This window comes from Struthio camelus, chromosome 4, assembly GCF_040807025.1.
Source record: "Struthio camelus isolate bStrCam1 chromosome 4, bStrCam1.hap1, whole genome shotgun sequence".
Lineage (NCBI taxonomy): Eukaryota > Metazoa > Chordata > Aves > Struthioniformes > Struthionidae > Struthio > Struthio camelus.
Genome location: NC_090945.1, coordinates 34,719,224 through 34,738,927, shown reverse-complemented (window position 1 = coordinate 34,738,927; position 19,704 = coordinate 34,719,224). Strand labels below are relative to the sequence as shown.

Genomic DNA, 19,704 nt, shown 5'->3' with positions numbered 1-19,704 from the left:
GCACAATGTTTCACCAAAGCAAGAGACAACAAAAACTGTGGAGGAAAAAAAATTATTTATTCATGAATAAAAGTGTCAATACATTAAGCCTCTGTAACAAACTGATGAAAAATAAAACAAAAAGGAAGGTTGTTTTTTCCCCCCCCAGATTAGTCCCCCATTCACCACTTGACATAAAAATAGCCTCTTCAATTTGCAACTATTAAAACATAACCAGGTGCATTTTGATTAGAGGCACACTTTTTTTTTTTTGATTAGAGGCACACATTTTTTGAAAAGGCTTCCTCTAGTTTTCCTCTTTTTTGCCTAATTTGCAAAATGTAAGGAGTTGGAGTTTTTTTTATGTCTTTAAATGACTTTTAAAACACCATATATTCATCACATCTTTAAAAAGACAAGATGTAGAGGGGAAGATCTACATTAACTTTTGTGAAATGTGCCACAATTGACAACCAATTCACAACTATCATTCTGGACAGCGAAAGTGTTTAAAGATGATATAGCTTCACAAGCCAAGTTTATACAGCCCAGAAACAAACATCAAGATCTGCCAGATTTCCACCCTCCAATGAAACATTGTTTAATTACTGGATGCCGTTAGTGGTCTACTGAAAACCAGGACTGGACTCCCACATGACACAAAACCCAGTTTGCTCCTGGTCCCCAAGACAGTGAACGAGCAGCAGCTGCACTATCACATTGCACCAAATGCTCTTTGGCACTCACTTGGTATTTGTCAAGCCACCTGAATGTGCCAGACCCTTTAAAAGCAAAAGAGACCCAAGATCACAATGTTTAGAAATGCCTCTTTAGCTTATACAGAAGAAGATGAAAATCTTTAAAGATTTACAGGCAAATACACATTTACAGGGATCCACCTGAGATCAAGCCAGAAAACTTTTGGTTTGTGTTTGAAATAGAGATCTAGATTGATAAAAGCCTTTAGGAACACGTGTGTTACAAGTTTGAGCTTGTCTACGCCAAAAACTTGAACTGCCTTCAACTACACACCAATGTAATCCTAGGACGGTTGCAGTTCCACCAGTACAAAAACACACTGTACGTGTGGAAGAATGACGTTATTGACGCAGAAATATGAAGACATTTTACATGAAGTCTCTTATTTTTACAAACGTTTTGATCAGGATAATTACTCTACTAATTACTAAACCAAAGCAGCAACTGTGGTTAAACTGAAGATCAAGCCTTAGCAGCACTAGCTTTCCTCCTAAACCAGTAGGCACACCTGAAATGAAAGATAGCATGTATTATCTCAGCCAGTAGCCAGGCCAACAAACTTCCACATGAGAGTCAGTTCACTGATGAAATCAAAAAGCTCCATTCTTAGGAGCAGTTTAATCTAAAGGAGTCTACTCACTATAACTAAATTTGTTACTCCTGACATACCTAAGCCCATAAAAGCTTGTCAGCACAAGGAGTACTGTCACAGAGACTGCTGAGGTGCGGCTCAGAAAACACAAGTCCTATTTCCTTCCGCATAACTTTAGGCAAGACACTTTCTCACTTGAAGCCTTAGTTTCTCCCACTGTCAACCAGAGAACAACAGAGAACAACAGAGAACAACAGAGAACTGACTAAGTATGATTAGATGAAGAAAGCCATAGTGGTGACCACAGGCGCAAAATGCTCGCTAGTAGGACCGCTCCAATGCAGCCACATAGGAGCACATGCCATTACCCCAAGCAACATCTTCACACCATACAGGCAGAGGACAAGCGACTTGGCCAGAGGCAGCTTGCCCTAAGCAAGAGCTGTATCGCTATTTCAGCGAGGAGCCTGAAGGTGAGGCACTCAGGCTAAGACCTGGGTGTGTGCCAGTGCTATTGCATTGATCTCAGGGCAAATAAAAGTGCTTCCTAACTACTGCTAACAAGGAATGATAGAGCACAGATCCAGAGGCCTCGGACCCACATCCCCCTTTTTAAAAGCACAAAATGAGGGCATACCTGTACTTGAGGATTCAAAGAGATCCACAAAACTGCAGAATGAAGCAAAAACAGCCGTCACCATCCCACAGTAAGAATATCTGCAGAATACCATGTTAAACCGTTTTCTCCTATTCCTGAGATGAAGGCTTTGGAGAATTTTATACAAAGGCATCAATCAACAGATAGGAAGTGACAGACAGAGAAAATGACTGCAATTTATTTATCTGACCCTCGGTTATCTGGAAGCTTTATCTATCCTTTTGGAAGAGGAATCAAGCCACATAGTCACTAAGCAACCTTTCTTTATCTGTGAGCTTTTTTACTAACAGAGCTTTATACGATTCTACATATGGAGTTCAGGAAACTCATTATTCCCTCCACCATCATTCTCCAAGGCCAATCTAAATTTCCAAAATTTAGATTTTGCAAAATTGAAGTCCTGCAACCTTACAGCTGAGACACCTAAACATGCTATTTCTTGAACAACACACGTTCCCTAGGGTCAGCAGCAGACTAGCTAAAACAGGCATAATGCTTCCTAAATTTTCCACTGCTGTCTGCTACTGAAAACAGCAGTGATAGCTGTCCCAGTACAGTGGACAGAAGGACTCCAAGCCCTGGAGTTGCAAAGCAAGCCTGCCAGGATGAATTTCCAGGACTTGCAGCTCTCCAAGACTACTTACTTCTAGGCTAAAAGCCAGCACACAAAGAAAGCACACAAAGATTTCAGACTCCTTGCCTTTAAGCTGAGAATTTAGATGCCTTTAATTCTGAGGCTGAAGCCTGGGACTTCCAGACTGCCAGGTTCTCAAGATATCGAGCCCTTCGGCTTAAACGACACAGACTGCTTGCTGGCCTGGAAGCCTGACAGCCCTAGCGTCCAAAGCAGGGGAAGGCAAGAAACTATGCAAAGGTGTAATGGAAACCTGCCTATACTCAGAGGTATGCAACATTAGTCACAGCAGCCTGCCACTCAAGCAGCTCTCAGCTCCTGCAGTGCAGGTCTCCAACTCCTCTCTTCACAGACGTACATGTGGGAGTGCAGGGTAGGGGAGAGGCAGGTGCCTGCTGGAGGTCCCTTGCTGAATCTCCAGAAGGACAAAGACAATCAGGAAGGTGTATTATAGAGAAACTGTGGCGGACGCAGCCCTGTGCCCTCTTCCCTCCTTGCAAGTAGAGTAAGTGCTGCATGGACACAAAGCATCTTTCCCAAAGCAATGTGGACATTGGCAACAGTGACGACGTTGCTCGTGTTGAAAAGCCAATACCACATCTATCACTGATATCTGGGTGCCAGAACTGAGATTGGGAGCCAAGCAGTGATCAGACTAAAGTGATCAACATCAATTTTATTGGCTTTCTTCACAGAGCATATCAGACTGCAATGTCTTCTGACGGGACATGCCCCCTCTCAAATTTGCTGAAATTCTTCTTCTATATCTTCTCCAATCTGAGGCAATGCACACAAATTCTAAGTTACCAAGCTGCCCACTTTCCTCCAATCTATCTGCTCCTTCCATCCCAAAAATGATCACTCTCCAATCTATGAGCACAGATACACACAAGCACTCCTCAATCCCCTTTAGCCAAAATAAAGCAAATTAATTGTAAATTGTGGGTTCTTGGAAACTCAGGTTACATTAGCTGAAACCATTTCAGGACCTTCACAGGAACAGTTCTGCCAGCAGATCTTTGGGTAGCCCTTAGGGGACAGCAGGCAGAGGAAATCTGTTAGAGCAGGAAGCTCCTCAGCCAGCTCTGAAGGACACATAATGGCACACAGACAGAGGCCATCACACTAGGCAGATGAGGACATACATTCACTATTCTGCTCTGTCAATAATTCCTGCAGCAAAACTGGTTAGGTGACTGAAAACAGCAGCACATGAAGAAATGAAGAGAAGGTTTTTGTGCAGGTATCATCAGGAGTGCTCCGACATGCATCTTCACCTACTTGCCTGCTCCCATTTTACAAGAGATGCATCAGATCTGACCATAAGCAAGAGTCATAACAGAGAGACTAGTAGGGATGAGGGAAAGGAAACACTTAGCCAGGAAACTAGTAAACAGCCCTTCAGTCTTTATACCACTTACACTTATGTGGTGTTTTCTGCACAGTACAAAATTTCAAAGGTGGCTGTAGCCAAGCTTGAGAAAAAAGTCACAGTCAGATTCCCAAGCGTCTGGATAGCTCCTTGCCATAATGCTATAAAACTATAAAGGAATTCAGTGAGAACCTCACTCAGTCACTGCAACTAGAGAAAATATCAAAGGAGTTAAAATTTGTAGATATTTAGGCTTGTTCACTGAAATCAAGAAACATATTTAAAAAAACCACAATGTCTAAGGAGATTAAAAAGCTAGCAGTAACATTAAAAATATTTTAAAACATATTTACTATACACAGTTAAGAGAAGTGCTTTCTAAATTTCTTTTGAGAAAAGGGGACTCAAACCTAAACATTTCAAGGTGACTTACGAAGCACTGCGGAACCCAGGAAACTAATAAACAGTCCATTGGCTTATAGCATGCATCATCTTCGCCTACCCTAATTCTCTTCATTGGCAATGGTTTCTGGTAACACCAGTCTGTTGTTACAGAACATTTTTAAAAGGATTTAAGATTTAGCTGTGCTCTAGTTTCTTGATAATGCAGCTAACAATACCTGGTCTGGCAGTTTCAAATTGTTTGATACTTTAAAGTGGAAAAGAAAGTTTCTATTACCAAGAAGTTAAACTTAAATGGCAGTCTTTTCCCCTCACGAGAAAAAAAAACATTTGCCCTATTTTATACAGAATCTGCTCTAGTTGTGTTTTGCTTGTAGTCTTTTTAAGCTAGAAACACTAGCAGTATGAACACTAGCTGGTGTGAAACTGCAGTTCATACCAGCAAAATAGCCCTTGATCAGAAAAGCTTATTTAAGTAATCCTCCTGGTCCTTCCCCTCTTACCCCCCATAAAATAAGCTATATCATTAACCATTGTAGTTTTGCTGCCAATATAACTACAGTGGGGCTTTGTGACTGACGTAGCTGTTGGCAATCTCACCTCACCATGCTAATCACCAACATAAGTATCTGGGAAAAAAACCTGTAAATTAGACCTTTCCTGGCTGAGCGTTCCAAGGAAGTCTTCAGTTGGGAGTACTGTAGCAGTCATTTATAACCAACTAACTCCAATAGCTGCCTTCAGCCAGCAAGGTCACGGGTCCACAAACAGATGAACAGCTCTAATGCTTGCTTCCACCCAAAGAGAAAAAGTTTTCCTCTATCACCTTGTGCCAGCTTTGGTACTCCAGCATCATTTCCCCTCTGCTCAGGTCTGTCAGTTTATTCGCCTTCCTGGCCTGTCAAAACCAATGAAAAGTGTTCTCCAAAGCCATTGACTCAGCCCAGAGCAGGATGAGTACCAGTCACCCAGCCAAAATACACAAAGGAATGTGTGGCTGGGGTTCAGAGGAGCTGAGCTGTTAGATGGAGCCCTCGCCATCTCGTGGAACTACCTCCCTTCTAATTTTAAATGATATCCAGGACAAAGATTTAGCATTAGTTCACACAGATATCACTACTTCAGTCTCTGCGGCATTCCAAACCTTGTCAAACCCTGTCTCTCCCCCCGAGCAAAAAGCTCTGCCCTAGCTGGCTCTGAATAACCAAATAGTCAAGCAAGCACTTCAGCCCTCCTCTGATACCACTGTTTTCTGCTCTAAGTAACCAGACGGCAAACTTCAGGAAAAAGAAAAGTGATTTCATACCCATCTGTCCAAAAATACCCCGTACTACAGTTTTAAGCCACAAGTATTCACAGTGTTTCCTAGATGAAATCTAATAGTATACATTACCAAAACTATAATTTAGTTACCTTAATTTTTTAAGTTAATACAGACAAAGAGTTTTCCTTTGGCTACTACACCCACTTAACACTGATACGAGCATGGATAATAAAGGGCCTATTATTAAGTATGCCAGACTGCAAAGCCAGCAATGGGCAAAAACGCAAAACAGGAAACTGTAATAGCTGAGATGGCAACCTATACATAGCCAGGTTTCCTGAGGTATTCAACAAGGTCAAAATTCTCACCTTTTGAAATAGTACAGTTCTTCACCGCATTCACTAGGTAATTAGAAGATCACAATAGAGACAGAGATGTAACCAATTCCTGTTGTATACATCTACGTAGCTCCTATTTTCAGTGATATAAAGGTGGAAATGTCCAACATTAAGAGGAAAGACTAAGAGACCAAACTCTGGTCCTGAACATGGAAGATTCACGGTCAGACGGCAATAAAGCCATATGACCAGTGTCTCTTGTCTCCCTACCTGTTCAGGTAAATATTCACATTTTAGATATGTTTGAGATTCCGGAAAGATTACATGTTTGAAATTAAGCCAATGTAATCACATTGTTCATTTGACAATTCCAGAAGCTGTCACACACGTGTTATCGGCTCTATAAGAAGGTCCTGGATAAGAAATTTCAAAACTACTTGCTATCACCGCTCTGACAAAAAAAATGCTTTTTAAATACAAATAGAAAAAAAAGAGAAGTTTTCAAAACAAATACCCGCTATCCATTTGAAAACAACAAGGATTTGGTCTACACCAAAAGAACAATTAGACCAGGAGAACTGGATAGAACTCCACTTGCTTCAGCACACATACAAGATTACATCAAGTGCCTACTGGTTAGGGATAGGGATGTCAGGAAATACTAGGTACAAATGAGGACAGAGCCCCATTTGCCTTGCATAGTCAGAGTCACAAGAGAACTGTTTTTTGAAGTAATAAAACATTTTCACCAGGAAGTCAAAGTCATGGATTCAGCAGTGCTAATCTAAAAATGTATAAGTTTCAACATAAGATTGAAGATCTGGCTGGAATTCTCCAAAGAACTGACTCTCGTGAATTATGATGAAAATTGCAACCAAGTCACTTTGTTTCCCTAATTTTGACCACTTCAAAGAGTTCTATTTAAAATGTCCTGTGACCTTATTGCACTTCTTTTAAGACTTTCATGTACAATTAATTCAGTGAGAGCAAAATGCAAAGCAAAGAAAAAGAGAAATAACCCCTCCCCCAATTTTACATGAAGTTTAGAATATTTTTAAACCATCCAGAAGTCTCTGAGAGATGCCTTGCTCATCCTCCCTTCACTGTTTGTACCTTTACCCATCTACACACTCGTGAAGGTTTGCTTCACATACAGCTTTGTTTCATTAAAACGTAATTAATTTGTATCCAACCCTGTCACTTTGCTTCATACAGCCTCGGTAAGAAGCCACTTGTTTCAACGCTTTCTTCACTGCTTGTGAACTACTAAAAGATTCTGATCTACAGCTGTTTCCATTCTATATTCATCACTATAGCACCAGGTACCTTAAGCAACTGTGACTAACCCTTGTCATGTTCCTGAGTTGTTTGTCTCCCAGCCTATCTGCAGAGGCAAGGTGGAACAACTTATTTTAATATATATGGAGTAAGGTCCATAGCAAAAAAGTCATCTGACAACCCGCAGTTGTACTAGCCTGTGAGACAGTCCTCATTAAGTTCAAACCAAGCCAAACCAAACCTGCCTTCCCCAAAGCAGACTTCAGTCAGCAAACTAGGACAGTGGTAAAAATACGTTAAGCTTCAGAAACAGTGGAGCATGTAGATGTTAGGAAAAAGACCCTTCATGAAACGGAATTGTGTATTATTGATGAGCAAGTTTTAATAACTTCCGACCTGGTGAAGAGAAGCTACGCTCCTAAGTAGGTGCTAATGACCTAACTTAAGAATAGCTTTCTTGTTTTGTACCAAGCAGCTCAGAAAACCTTGAAAAAAGAGAACTAGACAACAGTGAACAAAGGTGTTCAGCCAACATTTTGGTCCTACGGATCCATTATGACTTTGTTCTGCAATGCCTTGGGAAAGCTAGAAAGAAACGAAATAGAACAAGTTAAAAAAATTACTATTCTTTAGCTTTGTAATTTACAGAGAGAGAGACTTAAACCATGTTCCCAATCTTAAGGAGGTGACCAGCTGAAACAGCAGGAGATGTCAGCTCCAGCAGGACCTTCACCCTCCTCCTCTCTCACACTCACACACACGCTTTCCACTGTGTCTTGGAGACAAGTTTCAGAGCCCTCTTTCTACTGTATCTCAAGAAATACTATTATAAGCCACATATTTTGTCCCTTAATATGTCAGCTGAACAAAAGTACTTAGTAATAAAACGAATGCAAAAAAGCAAGCACACTGCATTTATTCATTTCACTTCAATATTCAAATGAAACCTAAGAGATAAAAATGTGAAATATATTGGTAGAATAAAGTCAAATATACAACTCATTAACATGTATTTGACCAAACAGCAGATTTTTCCTCCTCCTTCCACTGTTAAGAACACGTTTATGTAGAAGCCACAGTTTGTTATGATATGGTTCTCTAGATAGACTTTGTCTTTAACTCAGACTAAAGTACTTTTATGCTGTTAATTTTTTATCTATATATAAGTAGCATCTAAGCATTTATATATAAATAGGTAATATACACACACTTTGATAAATTTGCAGGCTCTTCTCAACATTACACTGGGTAAGTCTACCTTTATCTGATCCAGATACTTTAACCCTCAACACCAATGCATTTTAAACATCCATACTGTGCCCATATTGTGCACAGGAAAATACAGCATACATGTTAAGTGTATCCCATGTATATACCACAGTAAGAATAAGGTATTTTTAAGAGTCTCATGCTCTGTTTTCATCTCACTACATAGATAGAATACTGTTATTATTGGCAATGCCTTAAAAATGCTTGAAACTGGGAGTCTGAAATGATGTATCTGATAAACACCCTCACCGTCGTTATATATAAACACAGAATAATGAAACACTAATTCCCCAGTATTGAACAAAAGGAGGAAGAAAAGCTCAGGCAAGTAAAAGCATTATAAACTATGGTCACTACACGGCCCAAGCAATCTGAACATCAAGGTTTCTTTGAATTCATAAAAACCTTTCTGACCTGCTACACTGGCATATACGTGAAGCGTTAGCTCTGTGTGCATACATGCTTTTGTGCTTTGGTCTACCTAGACAGGTTTCTGAACACATACATTACAGTTTTGAAACTTCTGCAACAGACAAACTCTGTAACAGTCTTAAATCCTCAAATCCATTTGCTACTCCTGCACAAAATATACATGAGAGTGGTACCTTTGCCATTTCCTCTCTAACAATAGTTCTGAGTGCTGAAATAAGGTCCATCCGTTGAAGCTGTTAGGCAGACATGATTCTTACACTCATAATGAGCACAGAAGGGAGAAAACAGTGAAGACACTCAAGACTGTCCTATAATCACTTTAACATTATAAAAATTTTTAAATGGATATCTGATTTCCAAGTTATCCAATGCTGGACTGATAATCCACAGATCACTTTGATGTGGATTGGCATTTAAATGATTTTAATGATAAAAACTTGCAAGTCAAATACTTCTGAAGACCATTAAGTGCTATAATTTAGACCGTCTATACTGACTTATTCAGACAGTCTCATCTGTTGCCATGTTGGAAAGAGCATTCCCTTTATAAGCAAAGAAATATAAAATGATACTTCAGAAATCACTGGTGAACCATATTAATGATTTGCTTACATGCCAAGTCAACATAATAGTTGTCTTTGGATGATACTGCTTTGAACAGTGCCTAAATATAATGACTTACGTAAAGGCATGTTTAAAAATAATTTATCTTCCTTCTTGTACTCCAGACTTTGCCTGTGCATGATATGAAAAGGGTGGTGGAGAACAAAATAAGAAGTATGGGTGACCACTGCATCTATTCCAGTATCAGTCTCCCTTGTGGATACTCTATACTGAAATAAAAGTGACATTAGTCCAGAACAATTACAGTCAGAGTTATGCTAGAATGACTAAATCGTGCAAGTATCCAGAGTAGCTGTACTGGTCGAATCTCCTGTCCTGGAAAGTCTAAAGAGAAAAGCCTCAACTCTTGATCTAAACTCAGCTTTTATGCAGTCTCCCAACAGACAGCGTTCACAAGAAGAGTGCAACTGAGCAAAGGAAGCTGAACTTGCACAGAAATCTTCATAATTTAATGACAGTTAAACCTAGCAGCTATGTCATGCACAGCACGGCTATCAGGGGACAGCGCTGTGGTCACATCACTGCACAACACTTCCATGGTAGCAGTCCCAATGCCAGAGTACCTGATATCACATATCCCCCCCTTCCCCAAAATAAAAACAAAAATGACTCATCTACACAATTCAGTAAAGTTCAGTTTTACATGAACTGAATTAAAAGTCTATGCTCACTCAATCTTTGCTCCTATTCAACTATGGGCCACTTTCACAGCCAACATGTAGAGGCAAAAAACTGAAGTGGGAAGAGATTCTGTAAGATCTGAGTTCCTCCCCGAAAATGCTTTATGTTCCTTTAAATTAGCCTGTTTATTTTATGAAATGTTTGGCTTCTCTATCCTGTTAAAAAAAAAAAAAAAAAAACAAAGGCACCCCCCTCAAATACACACAAAACAAAGGAGCTTCTCTGATGCAAATTAACATTTGTTCTCCGAGGAGGATAGGGATCTTTGTGGCAACCATTAACAGCTAAGAGTGTCCTTCTCACCACCCCTGAATTCCGCCCTTGTAAGGCACTTCACAAAAGGCCTAATCTAACATTTTCTCTTGTTATTTTGAACCTTTAAGAATGGCCACATTCTAATGGAAATAGCTATACAACAGTCTGTCCGGATACAGATCTATCAATTTTTAAAAGTATCAATTTAAAATAACTTATTTCCTCTCCCAAATGAAAACAGCTATTCTAGTATAAAACTCCTCTGTGTTGTTCTAAACTTACATGATTTTAGCTGGAATAAAATAGCTAGACAAGCGCAAGATGCTTGTGCAGATAAGCCTTTAAGTCACTAGCATTTCAAGCTATGCTTGCCAAATTGGTGTTTATGTTTTAAATGTGACTTCTCTGTTAAGTAAGCTTCAAAGGTAAACTTGCAGAAAATGTATATCATCTTTATTAAGACTTGCATGCTTTCAATTTTTCGAGAGACTGCTACATACAGAAGAAAGGCCTCTGGAACAATGCTGGTCTGCAGATACTAGAGGGAAACAAATTAAGTTTTTGTGGGCAAAACAGACCATTGCCTAGTCCAAAAGGGCAAGGAGGAGAGTCTGTCATAAAAGCCTAAACCACAAACAAACAAACAAACAAACAGCATTAGAAGAATCACTTCATTAACCATCAAGTAGACTGTGAGACCTGATTTTCATTGTCATCGGTTTTATGGCTCTCCTTTCAATAACACCATTTCATTCATCTATCTTAACACAGTAAAAGAGAGCTCCACGTCCACACTTAATATCACACTGCATCCAAAAGCAAGCTTAATTCTTTTACACCACTCAGAAAGCACCTTAGCTAAAGTACTTTGTGTTGAGATGTAGCTGAACTTGAAGGCTAACCTTTCACCACACTGACTACTTATTTTCTTTGCCTCTCTCATATCTCTGGAAATTAGGTTTTTTCTGGCTACACTTGAGACTAAAAATTATTATGTAAAAGTAAGATGCTTCTCCCTTGGCTGAGAGAAACTCAAATGCTGAGTTTACACCAAACCAGGTATGAAGAGTTGGTTAAACCACTAATACAGGCAAAACTCTCAAATCATTAAGTAACACCCCGTCTACTAGAACGAAAAAGAAAAAGGAGTTTTAGCAGGATTTTCCTGAAACACTTCATGGTGATTTTATCAGCATAAATAGCAAGACCCAAGATATTTAATATATAATACAGTGGACATTTTACTATCTGTGGCATGCTACTTTCTAAGCTCTTTAGAGCAGAAACACGAATCTTAAACCACAATTGCCTTCACTAAGGAAAGTAGCGTGACCTATGCCAACCCATATTCAGAAATGCAGCCTCTGTTCTAAAATACATTTTATCATATAGTTCAAGATACAACTAAGATGCTCTGTCCTATACAAGAAGTCAGATCTATAGAAACATTTCAACAGACAGTTACAGCCATTAGTAGGACAAAAATACCAGTAAAAAAACCCCAATCAGCTTGTTCGCCTGTTTGCCTTGATATCTCATAGCACAGTCAGCAGGTAAAGCCTAGCTGGTTTTGAGCCTTGAAAAAAGATATACACCATTTAGTTAAGAGATGTTCACTTTCAGCCACTTCCCCCCACCTCAAAAGCTGCACACGCCTTCATCTATTTCAGTCTGTAATGACTGGAAGAAGAGTTTAACAGTCAACCTAAACTAGTTCAGCATTTATTCTTCACAGGGCCACAAGCGTATTTCCAACAACTCTGCATAACTTAAGTAATAAGCATGGTGCTCTCTCTATTTGATTCTTAAACTACCCATATCTGAAGCACAATGAGACATGTCACAGATACTTGCTTTGCTGCCCTCATAATATGGTTTAATTATGATGACTGAACTAACGGGCTCACATCATAGACTTTTACAGGTTGACCTCGTGTCATCCTGATGTATCATTTTGCACCAGTTCAGTGCTGTAAATCAATTTAAGATCTCCAGCAGGTTGAAAAGGCTGGTAATGATGCTTTCTCTGCAGTCCCTGGGGACTCCACATTATACACAACTTACATTATTTATAAAGCTGAGATGATGCCTCCATTAGGCTTGTAAGACTACTCAAATGAGCTTTTATTTTACACACACAACTTGGACTTCACAGAGCAGACCACTGGCCTTATGTGATACACAGTGCATTCATGCCTGAATTAAAAAAGTAAAGTCACAATCCCTTAATTTTGAAATTTAACTCTTTATACCAATCAGAGTAACTCACAATTTAATCTGAAAACTTTCCCAGTACTTGGAAACACGAGAAATATCTTTATTAACCTTCATATTGCTTTTCTACATGTTAAACTCTTCACTTTGCGTTCAGATCACAGAGGAAGAGCAAACACTAAATTGATCAGCTTTCAAACATTTGATTTGACAGTTAATATTTATACACAAACTGAAAGATCTCAATCTGTTTAGTCACTTTTCTCAAGTGCATTGGATCATCACATCTTCAAGGGTAAACAAGAAAGGCAAGTTGAACAGTAGGGAAAAAATGTATTTGATTACATACCTAGTGGTTGAAGGGGTCAAAACTAAAGCAAGGACAAATCCTTACCCTTAGGGTAACCTGATCATGCCTTGAACTGATCCTCTCTGATAGCTGTGGAAGGCTTCTGGATCACCTAACTCAAAGGAACTCTCTCTCAAGCTCCCACTTAAAGTCTGAGGCAAACTGCAGGATTTGATCCCTAAGACCAGGGCAGGAATGCCAAATAAAAGGGCTAGGTGTTTTTCATTTTTTTCACACTGGTGATCTTTCAGTCACAGTACAGAAGTAAACACTCAAAACTTACACTAAACATTAAATGAGAACCTCTCATAACCTTCACAGCACTGCTCTCTTATCCAATGGAAAAAGAAAACTAATTATCAATCAGTTGCAACTAGAAACTAATCCCCATAATTCAGTGCAGTAATTATAGACAAATAAAAAAAAAATTAAGTCAATGTTAACACCTCTAGTTCCTTCGCATGATTTGCTCCTATTGTTTGACACAACAAGGTCCAGACACTTAGCCATATGAAGACTAGACAGACACACATCTATCCTCTCTGGGGGCTAGGTTAGCATCGGTGTGTGCTATTTAAAAACACCCACAACTATTGGAAAAAAAAATCAAACAAGCATTCTAAATTTGTTCTTGTTGACTACTCCTCTGCATGCAAAGAGATCGGAGCTATCAGATAGCGTTTTGTGTTGGAAACACAGCTTTTTCCTAAACATGTTAATTTCAAGACACCCTGTCTTTAAACACTGACATCCACTAAACACTGACGTTTCATGGCAATGACATTTTCCATTTGCTTGTACCTTGTACATCTACTTTTATTCTTCCTCACCTTGATCTAACAAGACCTCTCCTTCCTCAGATAAAAATGTTAGCTTTCTTACATTCACTGAGCATCATTTTTTTCCTAAAATACACCAAAAGAATGCTCATTCATCAGAACAAGCTGTAATTATTCATATACTATAAAAGCAAACTATAAGGTCAGACCACATAGCTTCTTCAGATTGATCCACTAACAAAAGAGCAAGCACAGCAGTCCTTCCTCAATCGGAGCTCCCACTGACTTCAGGTTATAAAAAAAGTCACGATTTGGGCCAGATCTTTTTGAATGCATGACCATTTCCACAGCAGCAAATTTTAGTAAGCTTTAAAGACCTACGTTCAGGATAAGATTATCTGGCCGCGGAGCCCCAATACATGAAGAAACCACATTGAGAAGAGGAAAATCATATGCATCCAAACCTCCTAACAGCGAGGAGAGAGAGAGAAAAAAAAGTGAACTTTCCTTGACCTCTAAGCAGAGATTTGTCATTTTAAAAAAAGGAGGGGAGCGCGGCTGCGGAAAGAAAGAAAGAAGGAAGGAAGGAAAGAGAGAAAGAAAGAAGGAATCATACCGAAGACCCGGGGGGTGGGGGGCACGGGCTGGCCGAGGTGTCCGCGGACAGCCTTCCCCCCCGTAAAAACAAAGAGGGGCTCTGCCCGGTCTCGCCGAGGCTCCGCCGCCTCCCCGGCGGGCGCACCGCGGGGCCGGGCCGGGCCGGGCCGAGCCGGGGCTCTGCGAGGGGGCGAGCGGCTCCGGCGGGGCCACCTGCCCTTGCTGCGGCGCCCACAAAGGAACCTACCCAGCAACTTTACGGCGGGCAGGCCGCAGGGCAAGGAGCCGCCGGTCTCTCCGCGGGCTTCCAGAGGGGCGCCATCATGCCGCCGCCGAGCAAAGCCTCGCTCGCTCCCTCCCAAACGCGGAGCCGCTCCTGCCGGCGCAGCGAGGGCGAGCGGGGAGGGCGACGAGGAGGAGGAGGAGGAGGAGGAGGAGGAGGGCGGCGGGGGCCGCGGAGTTGTTGCCGGCTGCCGGGCGGTGAGAGGGGCCGAGCGAGCCGGGGACGCCCCGCTTGGCCGCCGCTGCCGCCGGGCGCCGCCGGCAGCCCCGCGCTCGCACTGCCTCCGCGCCGGGATTGATCTGGTCTCGCTGGCGTCAGGCAGTCGGAGCCGCCCAGCCTCCACTTACCCCGCTGCCAATGCGGCGCACACGGACGCGCACACACGCTCACACGCTCTCTCTCGCACACACACACACGCACACACGCACCGGCCCGCCAAGGGATCCTCTCCAAATTACCGCCCCCGCCGCGCACAGCGCCGCGCCGGCTCGGGCCGCCGGGACCCGCCGCGAGCGCTGCGCCCCCGCCCCGGCCCCCGCCCCGGTCCCGCGAGCTCCGGTCCCGGGGGCTCCGGCCCGGCCGCCCGCTCTCGCCGTGGTGCTGACGGCAGCCGGCGCCCGGCGCTCACGGCGACCAAGCCGGGGGCTCGCAAGCGCAGCGGTGCGCTTGGGCAGTGTGGTTTTTCCTCCTGGTTTCTTGGCGGCCGCGACGCACCCGCTCCGTGTCCGCCAAGTTTGCCCCGCAACCCTAAGGGCTGGCAGGATTTGCAAACGTGCTTTTCTACTCGCTACAGCACCGCCGGGCTGCTTCTGCAGTCCCTCGACTCCGGCAGCTGGAGCTTGAAGAAAAACCCCAAGTAGCATGAGACCTGCAATTAAAATTAATAATTGGTAACACTTTGATTGAAATGGATTTCATCCTGCCTCTTGCTTATAGGTGATTCTCCCCCTTGCCCACTGACCGGTGTCTACTTTCAATATTGAGGTCATTATTAATATAATAATACCTTCCAATAACAGATCACTCTTTATATGCCAAGATACTTTACATGTGGACCTCACCCTGGCCATACTTACTACTGCAGTTACTCCTGATTTATGCAAGTAAACCTATTAAAGTGCGTGAGGCTTCCTGTGCAATCAGATATATAGTAATGAATTCTTACTCCATCTATGGCCCTCTGAAATAAATTTGAACTCTCTTTGAATCTGCAAGTGTCTGCTCAAAAGTAGATTTAGTTGAAAGTTTGGAGTCCACCTGAGGAAAGGCAAGTTTTGCTAGATACTGTTTTAAAAGGCACCTTTACAGTACTTAGATCAGTGTAGCACAAATGTGATTGAATTAAAACCCAATTCTTCAGCACATACCCTGGCTTTCACCAAGTCATCATTTCCAGCAAGCAGATATGAGGTAACAAATGAAGGACTTGCCTGCATGAGAAAATATTATGATACATCTGTACTGGCATAATTATACCACTCTACTCAAGCCAGTAAAATTTCCTGCAAATATGAAGCTTCAAGTATTGTACTAACCTCATTTTAAAATACAGGGAAGTGAGGCCCAGAGAAGTTAAGGCTCTGCAAATTACAGTCATTTTACAGAGATAAACAGTAGTCCTTGATTACTCACCTATACACTCGGGTGGGTAAGAGCCTGAAGAAACAGTACTGAAATGGTCACAGACACACAGCGGCAGTGGTTAAAAAAAAAAATCACATTTTTATGGCTGTGAGGTTATTTGCACTTCTAACTTCATAAACTAAAATTTATCCACTTCTTTGTTAGGTAGATGTACAAAGCATACTACAACAGAAGCATAATGAGGAATTCCTACACAGAATGACACCACAATATTGATGGGGGAAGCCAAGAGCTACTAAAGGGATCAGCTTGGAATAGAGTTTGTATTTTACCACCTAAATTTTGCATTTGAAATGACTCAAGATGACTGAACTTCAGCAATTAGCTTTAACTTGTATTTTATGTTTGTACTGTGGACAATTACAGTTAGCAAGTAACTTTTGTTTCTACGTGCAATCATGCACTGATACACCGTTGCAATGGCCTGAAGATAGGACTGGTACAGGTTTATCTCAAGACAAACTAAAATGTTTTTTAAATTTATGTAATTTTTTAAATGTAATGATAATTTTTCCAAGCAAAGCACAGAAGAAATATGAGATTGTTGTTATTTTTTGTGCTGTGGTAGTGCCTAAAACAGAGCCAAGTGTGGTAGGTACCGCAGCAGTCTGTGCCCCAAGAGCCTGGAGTGTCTCAGTGATCCAGTCTCCCACAGAGAAATACACGGAAAGGGCCTTACGTGCATCCGAAGTCTGCAGCGCAGGCTGGCTTCGCAGAACTGCGACGGGCAGTGGGTTCCCTCCGTTTGCTCCTCATTGCTCGAGCATCTATTCAGTACATGATTCACACTAAACAGATATGACAAGAAGATAATTAGGGAAGCACTGCAGTTTGTCAGGTGTCTTGTTAGAACCACATTTTCACTGCTTTTGTTGTTGTTAGGGCCGACTGGTTGGTTCACTTTGGCATGAGAGAATTAAATTATTTTCTACTTACGCTGAGGCTTGGGGAGGATCACATTAATATGTTCCCTTACCTAAAAAGGGTTATAAAAGTGTGACCTGCTGACTCAAAAATTACTTAGTATGGCCTTTTCCTGATGCTTAACAACCAGAATGGTTGTTCTGAGCAGAGCTGGCTAGAATTGCCTCAAGCCAGATCAGTTGAGAAGACTAAAAGGCAAGTGAAAAATGGCAATACAGAAAAACTGTGCCATGGTTAGAATATGCTAAGAGGCTTCTCTGGCTGGACTATCTTGATACACAGCCAAGGCAAAACTTCAAGTCTGCTACCCACTTTAAGATGTCCAACTCGTAGCAAACTGTCTAAAACCATTACTTGGTGTGCTAATAGTATTGACAGTGTCTTGTTTGGATTCTGCACATTCACCACCTCTAACGCCATCAGCTATTTTTATTACAAACTAATTAAACATCACTAGAATCCGACTAACTTTTCTGAATGCCATAAAGAAACCAAAAAGAGGAGAGCACAGGGCCACGTACACCCAGGGCATACAGCTTGATGCTCTTCATGCTATTCCTACAATGGTGTAGGCTGCCACTGGATCTACCACTGGATGTGACAGAGAACATACTTTTTCCTATCATATCCTACTCCACAACTGCATGACTGTTAGATCTGGTGCAAGGAAAATGGGACATGGGGCTGGGGGCAATGAAGAAAGAGAAGAACCATCCCATTTGGAAATAGCCTAACATTTCATCAGCTTAGGTGTAAAATCAAATGGCTTCAGTCATAAGGCCTGCAAGCCTGACTTTTAATGGAATTGGGACACTTAGGCAGATAAACTTCTAATAAGAATTTCAAAGGGAACTTTAATCCCCTAGATACTTTTAACAATCTCAGTAAGCACCTGCCTAATCACCTTTAAAATCTGTCAGAGACAGCTTATTAGAAGGCACAGTGCTGAGATATTCATTATACTGCATATTTCCATACTATTATAGTATATATCAAATACCTAGGAAATAAAACCTACAATAATAATCCAATAATAGTTTTCAATCTTCCTCTAAAATCAGGGTTTATATACAGATTTTGATGTAGTATTTCTTGGTAACCTCAGCCAGGCAGTATATGTTTCATCTGGCTTATTTGGGAGGATCCAGGCATAGAGAGTGCCTTCCGGAGACAACACTTAAGTACCAAACTCACTAACTTTGCTTCACCTCTGTGTTCACCAGATTTCTGCCAGAAAGGACAATCAATAACTCATGGAGCTTCAGGGATAATTAAACTGTATCAAATACACGACCTGTTATTTACATTTAAATCACTGAAGCCTTTTTTTTGGGGGGGGGAGGGAGGCTATTACAGCATTGCCCTAGCGTGGGAAAAGATAAATGGTATTTCCTGAGAGGAAAGGTGGTTCAAGAAGAAGATGAGCTTTCTAAGGGTACCTGATTTCATAATTGCCTTCTCTCCTGGGCTGGCTGGTAAAACAGTATTGATCAACTCCTATCCTTCTTGGCTTGTCTTCTTCTTGAATAGGTGAGGTACCAAACAAGGCTCCCACCTCAGTCTGATTAAGATAGGATATGCAAACTGTTCAGCAACTACACAGATCTTTTGAGGAAAGATGCCTCAGGCAGAAGAGAGCATGTGGGAGAAGGTATCAAGTATTTTTAAGAGGTCATCATAACTGTGCTTCGTACGGCTTCCCAGACCTGTCTGGAGACAGGGAACTGCCTAGCCACAGCAGCGCAGACTTCCCAGCTGATTTCCCGTGCTGCGACAGGCATTTGGCTTTGAGCTAGCTTCACTATTTCAGTCCTGTGTAACATCAGAAGCAGAGCTAGGCTCGGGCTGGCCAGCTGCGGCCTCCAGAGGCAGACTGAAGGGGGCAGCAAAACGGTAGCGGAGGCAGAGTGGCGCGCTGCAGCCCGGGCGGCGGGGCGGCGGGCGGCGGGGCGGCGGGCGGCGGGGCGGCGCTCCTCCTGCCCCTTTGCCTCCGCGGGTGCCCAGCAGCGGTACGCCGTGCCTCGGCAGCTCGCGGCACAGGGCGCGGCTGGGCGCACAGGCCCATGTTGGCCCTCAGCAGCCCTTCACTGGGGACGTGGAATCGGCGGGGTGGTGGTCCCTTGAGCGGGCCAAGGAGGCTGGTGCTTGGGGGAGCCGCTCTGATGCCATCCCCACAAAAGTGATTTTTGCCTGCCCCCACTGGAAGCCAAAGGACGCTGTTTTGTGCTAGATGTTGATTGTTTTCACATTCTTGATCGCCAAGATTCAGTTTTGCCTTGCCGAAGAGAAGCTTCGAGCTGACACTGTGCAGATTACACGTAAGCGTAGAGGAACTCAGCTGTGAAAGCCAGGAGTTGTAACATAAGGGCTCTCTATG

The 19,704-nt window shown here is 42.2% G+C and overlaps 1 protein-coding gene across 28 annotated transcripts in view; it reads right to left on the bottom strand.

The window, feature by feature from the left end:
* Window positions 1-19,704, bottom strand: part of SMAD1 (SMAD family member 1) — a 115,069-nt gene that overhangs the window by 33,627 nt on the left and 61,738 nt on the right. For 11 of the 28 annotated variants that reach the window (XM_068942180.1, XM_068942182.1, XM_068942174.1 and 8 more), the window contains 2 exons: window positions 17,083-17,191; window positions 16,392-16,429 (listed from right to left, as the gene is read on the bottom strand). The exons of 3 other annotated variants lie outside the window; for them this stretch is intronic. The gene's annotated coding sequence lies outside the window, so the exon portion shown is untranslated. Of the gene's footprint in view, window positions 1-14,723; window positions 15,288-16,391; window positions 16,430-17,082; window positions 17,192-19,704 lie in introns of those variants that run through there. 14 more of the 28 variants (XM_068942176.1, XM_068942189.1, XM_068942185.1 and 11 more) reach the window with 5 other exon arrangements.